Source organism: Rhea pennata, unplaced genomic scaffold, assembly GCF_028389875.1.
Source record: "Rhea pennata isolate bPtePen1 unplaced genomic scaffold, bPtePen1.pri scaffold_32, whole genome shotgun sequence".
Taxonomy (NCBI): Eukaryota; Metazoa; Chordata; class Aves; order Rheiformes; family Rheidae; genus Rhea; species Rhea pennata.
In genome coordinates this window covers 460,227-467,787 of record NW_026907679.1, presented here as the reverse complement: position 1 = coordinate 467,787, position 7,561 = coordinate 460,227, and the positions used below count along the sequence as shown (strand labels likewise).

Sequence of the window (7,561 nt, the reverse complement as noted above, 5' to 3'; positions counted from 1 at the left end):
GGTGCTGGGAGACAAGGAGCAGGGAGGGAGATGTGGGCCCTGGGAGACTGGGGGAATGTGACTTTGTGGGGCTGTGAGGAAGGGAACAGGTTTGGGCAGTAGAACGCCACTGCAGGGGGTTCAGCTGTCACAGGGGCACAGCCCCCTGCCCATCCCGAACACCTGGGTCCTTCTCCACAAAGCTGCCACATGCAGGATATTGGATTGGTGCCAGGGAAGGTGGCTGTGTTGTTGCCGGAGGCAGGGGGGGGGTCAGTGCCAAGGGTGGGATGGCTGCCAGGGTGGTTGTCGCTGCCAAGACTCGTGCTGCCCCAGGGCTCTTGGGACGGGGGTGGAAGGCAGCAACGGGGAGTCCTGGGAAGTATAAATTTGCTCCTCACCCTTTGCAGCCTCATCCAGGATTCTCCAGACCTGGGAGGAAGATGAAGGTCGCAGTGGTTAGCGTGGCCCTGCTTCTTGCCATCCTGTGCTACTCAGCAGATGCACTGGTGAGCCCCAAAGCCACGGTGATGAGCTCAAGGCTGGGGGTGGCTGCAGGGCCAGGGCTTTCCTGGGCCTGCGGAGGGCAGAGGGATACACAGCTGCTGCAGGGGCCTGGTGGGGAACTAGGCCAGGAACCTCTTTGGTGTTATTGCCTTCAAAATGGGGTTCACCAATGGGTCTCCATCTCCAGCTTGGTCCCTCCTCTGCAGTCCCCTGACATGAGTGCAATGAGCTGAGCCGAGCTGAGAGGAGGGGGATAATCCTTGCTGGGGCCCTGCCAGCTCTGCTGTGGCTACCATAGCCGCCGGGGCGTGGCTCTCCGCTGCCAGGTGGACGTTGTGGCAGTCACAGTGCCCTCCCAAACAGCTGGGTCCCAGCCCAGTGTGGGACGTGGACCCATCCCCAGACTCCTGGGTCCCTCTCGCACCCTGACCCTCTCCTGTCTCTCCAGCAAGTGGGGCCGCTTCAGGTGGAAGACAAAGGCGTTGTGTTGAACTCTCCGGTAAGTGTCCTGATGGCCACGCCAGGTCCCAGGTAGGAGTCTGGGGCCCTTAAAGAGCCTGGAGATTCCCCTCCAGACACCACAGGGGAGCCCTGGGTGGGGAACAGAGGTGGGATTTTTCACCACCCTTATGGCTCTTGTTTCTGATGGAGAGGAGGCAAGAACTCCCTCTCTGGGAGGCCAGAAATCTCTTCATTCTGGAGATCTCCATCCCCTCTTTGCTGTCTCCCCAAGACCACGTGCCCTTGATCTCCCTCCAGCCAACACTCCTGAACCTCCTCCCTTCAGTCTCCCCCAGACACCTCCTTTCAGTCCCCACCACAGTGCTCTGCCTTTGATTCCCCCCAGTGGGTCCTTGTGCTCTTCAAATGAACCTTCTTTCACCTAGGCTACCAAATCCCACCCCTCCAGTCCCCCAAAGCCCTTGGTTTGGCTTCCCCCAATCCTCTGTGCTCAGCTCACCCCTGTCACCCTTCTTGCCCTCTCCAAGTCCCTCTGTTTGAATCCCACTGCCCTCCCTACAATGTCCCACAATCCTGTCCCTTCAGCATCCCCAATACCATGCTCTGGGGGCCTCAATCCCTTCCCCTTAGGCCCCCACCATTCCAGACCCTGCATTTAGGTCCCTCCATATCACATCTTCTTGCCACCATCCACCTGATAGCCACCTTCCTTGTTTTGCAGGTGCGAGATCCCCTCCCTTTGGGCCCCCAAATCCAACCCCCCATCCCTATTCCAGTTTTTGGCCTGGGTAGGACACAGGTGTACAAGGAGCAGAGGGACAAGCAAGCCCATCCCTGCCCCCAGTCAGACCAGGGGGAGCCTTGAGGCAGGGTGTAATAGGGAAGCCACCGCAGCCCAGTCCAGACTGACACACGCTTCTTCTTGCCTAGGCAGTGGGAGATGCTGGTCAGCTTGTAGATGGAGATGTTGCTGTGCCAGTAAGTAACAGGGTGCACTTGCGGTGCAGCTAGCCTGGGGAGCTGGAGGGGGTCTGGTCCCCCCTGTCTACAGCTGGGACCTGGGGACATGCTGGTGTCCTGCACAGACTAATTGTCTCTTTCCTGCTGCAGGTTGACCTTGTGCGAGAGGAGAGGGCTCTGGTAGGTACCACAGCTCCTGCAGGCCCAAGATCCTTCCCCTCCCCTCCTCTGCTAGGCTACTCCCGTGCACCCAGTGTGCCTCAGCAGACCACACTGCAGCCCAGTGTGGCCGTTGGAGCCCTGTGCACATGCACATAGAACAGTGTTTTCCCCAGAGACCCCATTCCCCAGGGCTCCCAGTGCCTTCCCTGACTCCCAGGACAACCCAGTTCACCCCAATGTGTTCCTAACACTCCCTTTCTCCACAGCATCTGAAGCTGCCCTTGCACCAGAGACACCAGGCTGCAGCCCACCTGGCCTAGGTGAGCAGCACTGGGGCATCCCCAGCCCACCAAGGGATCCTTGACCTGAGGGGATCCCAGAGCCCTCTGGGGTGTGGAGAACCTGGGCCTGGGTGGGAGGACAGATCTGCCCCAGGGGACAGCTGCACAGAGCCACCTCCCCACACACCACCTACCCCTTTGCTCAATGGGGCCACACAGGCCACCAGGGCAACAGTATGGCCTGGGTGCTGTTCGTGCTCTGGGTGCTGTACGGACCCCCAGGGTCACTGTATGGATGGGGCAGGGCTCCGTGGTCTATACAGACCTCCAGGACTGCCACGTAGACCAGCAGCAGCCTCTCTGGGTTTTCAATAGACCAAGGAGATCCCAGCCCTGCCCTGGGGCCACTGGGGGCTCCAACCCCCTTCTCCTTCTCCCAAGCATTTCAGAGGGACCTGGTGGGGAGATGACCTCTCCCTTCTCCCAGCAGAATTTGGATTAACATCATGTTCCCTGTCCTTGAAGTCTGGCATTGTGGATGACCCCCTGCCCTGTCCCCCTCCAGCGGCATGAGGAGATGGTCATCCCTGGATGCCTCACATGATCCTCGGGAGGCTGGGGCCATTTTCCCCCAATGATCAATAAATGCAGTCAACAAAACTAGCCTCTGTGTGTGTTGGGGGGGGGGTGGGGAAGGGTATTTATGAGGGCAAGTGCCTCCAGGTCCCTTCTCCTCAGACAGTGACTGCACACCTGGGCTCTGCCTGGCAGCATCTCCTGGACTGGCAGCTCCCTACCAGGGCTTTGGAGAGGCAGAAGGCAGTAGGCTATTGTGGGGCCTTGGTGAGTGCCCTGTTCCAAAGGGCTCAGTCTGGGGCTGGGGCAGTAGGTTGAGGAGGCCAGGCAGCTCGGGCACTGGGGTGCTGTGCCCAGCTCAGGGAGTGAGGGTGGTTTCCTGCCCCAGAGACTCAGGACCCCTGGGTTCATGGGTGCTTTTGGAGCCCCACACTGGGGCCAGGCAGCTGCTCTCCCTGAGCCCTTGCCCGGACGGGTGTGCACACACTGGGGTGCCTGTGCACAACCACAGAATCACAAAATGGTTACGGTTGCAAGGGACCTCTGGAGATCATCCAGTCCAAGCCCCCCTCCTCAACCAGGGTCACCTAGACCATGTTAGACAGTATCACATCCATGCAGGTTGTGAATATCTCCAGAGAGGGAGACTCCCCAACCTCTCTGGGCGACCTCTTCCAGGTCTCTGTCACTCCTCCAGGAAAGAAATTCCTCCCCACATTCACAAGGCATTTCCAGTGCTTCAGTTTGTGCCCGTTGCCTCTTCTCCTGTCACTTGGCACCACTGAAAAGAGTTCATCCCCATCCCCTTGACACCCTCCCTTCAGGTACTTGTACACATTGGTCAGATCCCCCCTCAGTCTTCTCTTCACCAGGTTGAAGAGGCCCAGCTCTGGCAGCCGTTAATCCTAGGGCAGATGCTCCAGTCCTCTGATCATCTATGTAACCCTGCGCTGGACTCTCTCCAGTAGTTCCATGTCTCTCTTGTACTGGGGAGCCCAGAACTGGACACAGTACTTGAGATGAGGCCTCACCAGGGCTGAGCAGAGGGGCAGGATCACCTCCCTCGACCTGCTGGCAACACTCTTCCTAATTTACCCCAGGAGGCCATTGGCTTTCTTGGCCACAAGGGCACATTGCTGGCTCATGGTCAACTTGTCATCCACCAGCACTCCCATGTCCTTCTCTGCAGAGTTGCTCTCCAGAAGGTCAGCCCCCACCTTGTACTGGTGCATGGGATTATTCCTCCCCAGGTGCAGGACCCTGCACTTGCCCTTGTTCAACCTCAGCAGGTTCCTCTCTGCCCAGCTCTCCAGCCTGTCCAGGTCTCTCTGAATGGCAGCACTGCCCTCAGGTGTGTCAGCCACTCCTCCCAGCTTGGTGTCATCAGCAAACTTGCTGAGGAGGCACTCCATCCCCTCATCCAGGTCACTGATGAATGAGTTGAACAACGCTTGCCTCAGTACTGAACCTGGGGAACTGATGAATTCATGCTCACTACTCCTAACCTCCTCCTTCTCTTCCACATCCTTGGAGATGATATCCCAAATGAGCTATTCCATCACCTTTCCAGGGATGGAGGTGAGGCTGACTGGCCTATAGTCCTCCTTCTTGCCCTTTTTGATGACTGGAGTGACATTGGCTTTCCTCCAGTCAGGCACCTCTCCAGTTCTCCACGGCCTTTCAAAGGTGATGGAGAGCGGCCACACAATAACATCCATCAGCCCCCTCAGTACTTGTCATTGTATCCCATCAGGTCCCATTGATCTGTGGATGTCAAGTCCGCCTAAATGATCTCCAATCCAATCCTCCTCAACCAAGGGAAAGTCTCATCTCCAGGCTCCAAGATTCTTGAGGGCTGCCCTCAGCAGCAAAGACGGAAGCAAAGAAGGCATTCAGTAACTCTGCCTCCTCTGTAGCCTTTGTCTCCAGCCCCCTCCCCACCCCCCCAATTCAGGAGTTGGTCCACATTTTCCCCAGTCCTCCTTTGCTAACGATGTATTTGAAGAAGCTCTTCTTGTTGTCCTTCTCATCCCTTGCCTGACTTATTTCCAAATGGCCTTGGCCTTCCTTGCACATCCCTGCACACTCTGAGAACATGCCTATATTCCTGCCAAATGGCCTGTCCCCTTTTCCATATTCTGTGTATTTTCTTCCTCCGTTCGAGATTTGTCAGGAGCTCCTTGCCCATCCACACAGGTCTCCTGCCCCCTTTGCTGGACTTCCTTCTCCTTGGGATGCACCGCTCTTGAGCTTGGAGGAAGTGATGCTTGAATACCAGCCAGCTCTCTTGGACTCCTCTTCCTTCTAAGACCCTAACCCATGGGATTCCTCCAAGTAGGTCCTTGAATAAGCCAAAGTCCATGCTCCTGAAGTCCAGGGTTGCAACCCTACTTATTGCCTTTCTTCCTCCATGTAGAATCCTGAACTCCACCATCTCGTGGTCACTGCAGACAAGGCTGACCCCAGCCTTCATATCTCCAACCAGTCCTTCTTTGTTGGTTAGCACAAGGTCCAGTAGGGCACCCCTCCTCGGTGGCTCCTCCACCACCTGTGTCAAGACGTTATCATCAGTGCTCTGCAGGGGCCTCCTGCACTGTCTGTGCCTCCTTGTCCTGTCTTTCCAGCAAGTTTCCAGTTATCTTTGCTCTCCTCAGCCACAACACTGCGGTTGTGTATCCTGCTACCTGCGCCAATTGTAAGAGCAAGATGGAGGCAATGCCTGGACCCCCAATAGGGACACAAACACAAACACAAGGCGCACTGTGGTCGATACTGAGCATTTATTACCTCTGTGTCTAAATGCAGATTTCCCAGCAGCTTCCTGATTGAGTCAATAAAGGTGTGGGGGAATCCAAGGAGACTCTCAGCATCAGTCCATGCTGAGGAACACTGCGGGGGGCACTAGAAGGGGTTTTTATGTCCTATACAAATGCACTGTACCCGTACTGAGCTCACCGCTAACTCTGATTCAAAGCCCAGGTGTAGTGTCACACTGGCACAGGCCCAGCTGGATGATCACAACTAGGGGTCAACCTGCCTTGTTGATGCTCCTTTCCCACAGAACAGGCTGGATACCTTCCATCACCTATCTTCTTGACATTCTTCGGCATTTTCCCATACACGATGCCTCGGAAAGACTGCTGAGGCAGTTCCTCTTCTGCCTGGGATGCCTCCAGAGACACAGACAGCAGTGGCAAGTGACAGCAATGGCAGTGCTTTCACTCTCTGAGAAGCAGCGGAAGCTCAGCATCTTCCAGCTCAGGGTCTCTTCTAAGCTCCATCAGATGAGCTGTCCCAAAGAGGGCAAAGCAAGCAGGCTTGCAGGGTTTGTTGCCATACTTGTGTCGCACTGCTGGGCACTGCTGGCCTGTGCCTGCCTCCTGTGGGAAAGGACAGGGATGCCGCCCACCACTCTCAGCAGCCATTCCTCTGGGAGTGGAGACTGTGCCCATGTATTTCCTGTTGGGAAGGCAACAGGCTGAATCTCACCACTGATGCAGCCCTTGTGCAGCCACAGGATGGTGGAGGAATTTGTGTTGGAAGAGTTCTCTGGAGGTAGTCTGACCCAATTCCAGCTCCGAGCAGGCTCAGATTCAAAGCTATCTGTAACCTTGGTCCTTCACACACTGCAGTCATTCCTCTGGCAGAAGGAGAAGGCTGTTGAAGTCTTTTCCAAAAGCTCCCCATACATAGCTTGTTCAGTGCCAGATGCAGCACCCAGTCAACGCAGGAAATGGCATATGAAGATATGCCGTCAGCATGGTTGCACAACATAAGTGTCATCACTCTCACTCAACCCCTTGAGTACCCAGTGGTCCCCTGCTGGGCCCAGGAAAGATTTATTTCCCCCCAACTCTAGCACTTCTTTTGGATTTTTTTCCCCCATCCTCTGAAGACCTTCATGTTCCTGCAGGTTGCAAGAGGAAAGGGGTCAGGCAGTGCTGGTGTTCCCTGGTGGGCTTGAGCCCCCTTGAGTACTGGACACAGTACTCGAGAGGAGGCCTCACTAGGGTTGAGGAGAGGAGGAAGGATCACCTTGCTCAACCTGCTGGCAACACTCTTCCTAATGCACCCCAGGAGACCATTGGCCTTCTTGGCCACAAGGACACATTGCTGGCTCATGGTCAATCTGTCATCCACCAGCACTCCCAGCCCTGCACCGACAAGTGTCTGCACAGAGGAGACCTCTGCAGTTATCTAGGGTTTTGGGGATTAGTTTGGGGTTTGGCATTTTCCAAGGACAGGATCAAAATCGTGTGTTTCTGCTGTGTGTTGCTCTCCTCGTAGAAGCAGGAGGTAGGACAATATGGAGCAGAACGCAGCCTTCCTCTGCCGGCATCAAAGCAGGCTCGTTCATTTCAGAAGTCCTCAGCTGGGTCTGGGGTCCTTAAAATAGTGGTCATAAGCCAGAAAACAGTAAACATGTCCTTACCACACATCCATCGGAAGGCTTTCTTGAGGACTCTGGTGCATGCTATGCTCCAAAGCCATGGATGAGGCCAAGTAGCAAACCTGGGGGAGTTTTCCCATTTCCCATGAATTTTGTCCAGCTTTCCTTCTGGCTGAGCCTGCGGAAAGCTATTTTCACTCTTCAGTTGGGCTTTTCAGCATTGCCTCAGGGCAGTGCTTCTCCC

The 7,561-nt window shown here is 55.8% G+C and overlaps 1 long non-coding RNA gene across 1 annotated transcript; it reads left to right on the top strand.

Moving 5' to 3' along the window:
• The first annotated feature begins 937 nt into the window (after positions 1-937).
• On the top strand, positions 938-2,387 carry LOC134154609 (uncharacterized). Its single transcript, XR_009961366.1, has 4 exons — positions 938-985; positions 1,879-1,926; positions 2,059-2,088; positions 2,337-2,387. It is a non-coding gene; the product is annotated as an uncharacterized LOC134154609 (long non-coding RNA).
• The last annotated feature ends 5,174 nt before the right edge of the window (positions 2,388-7,561 follow it).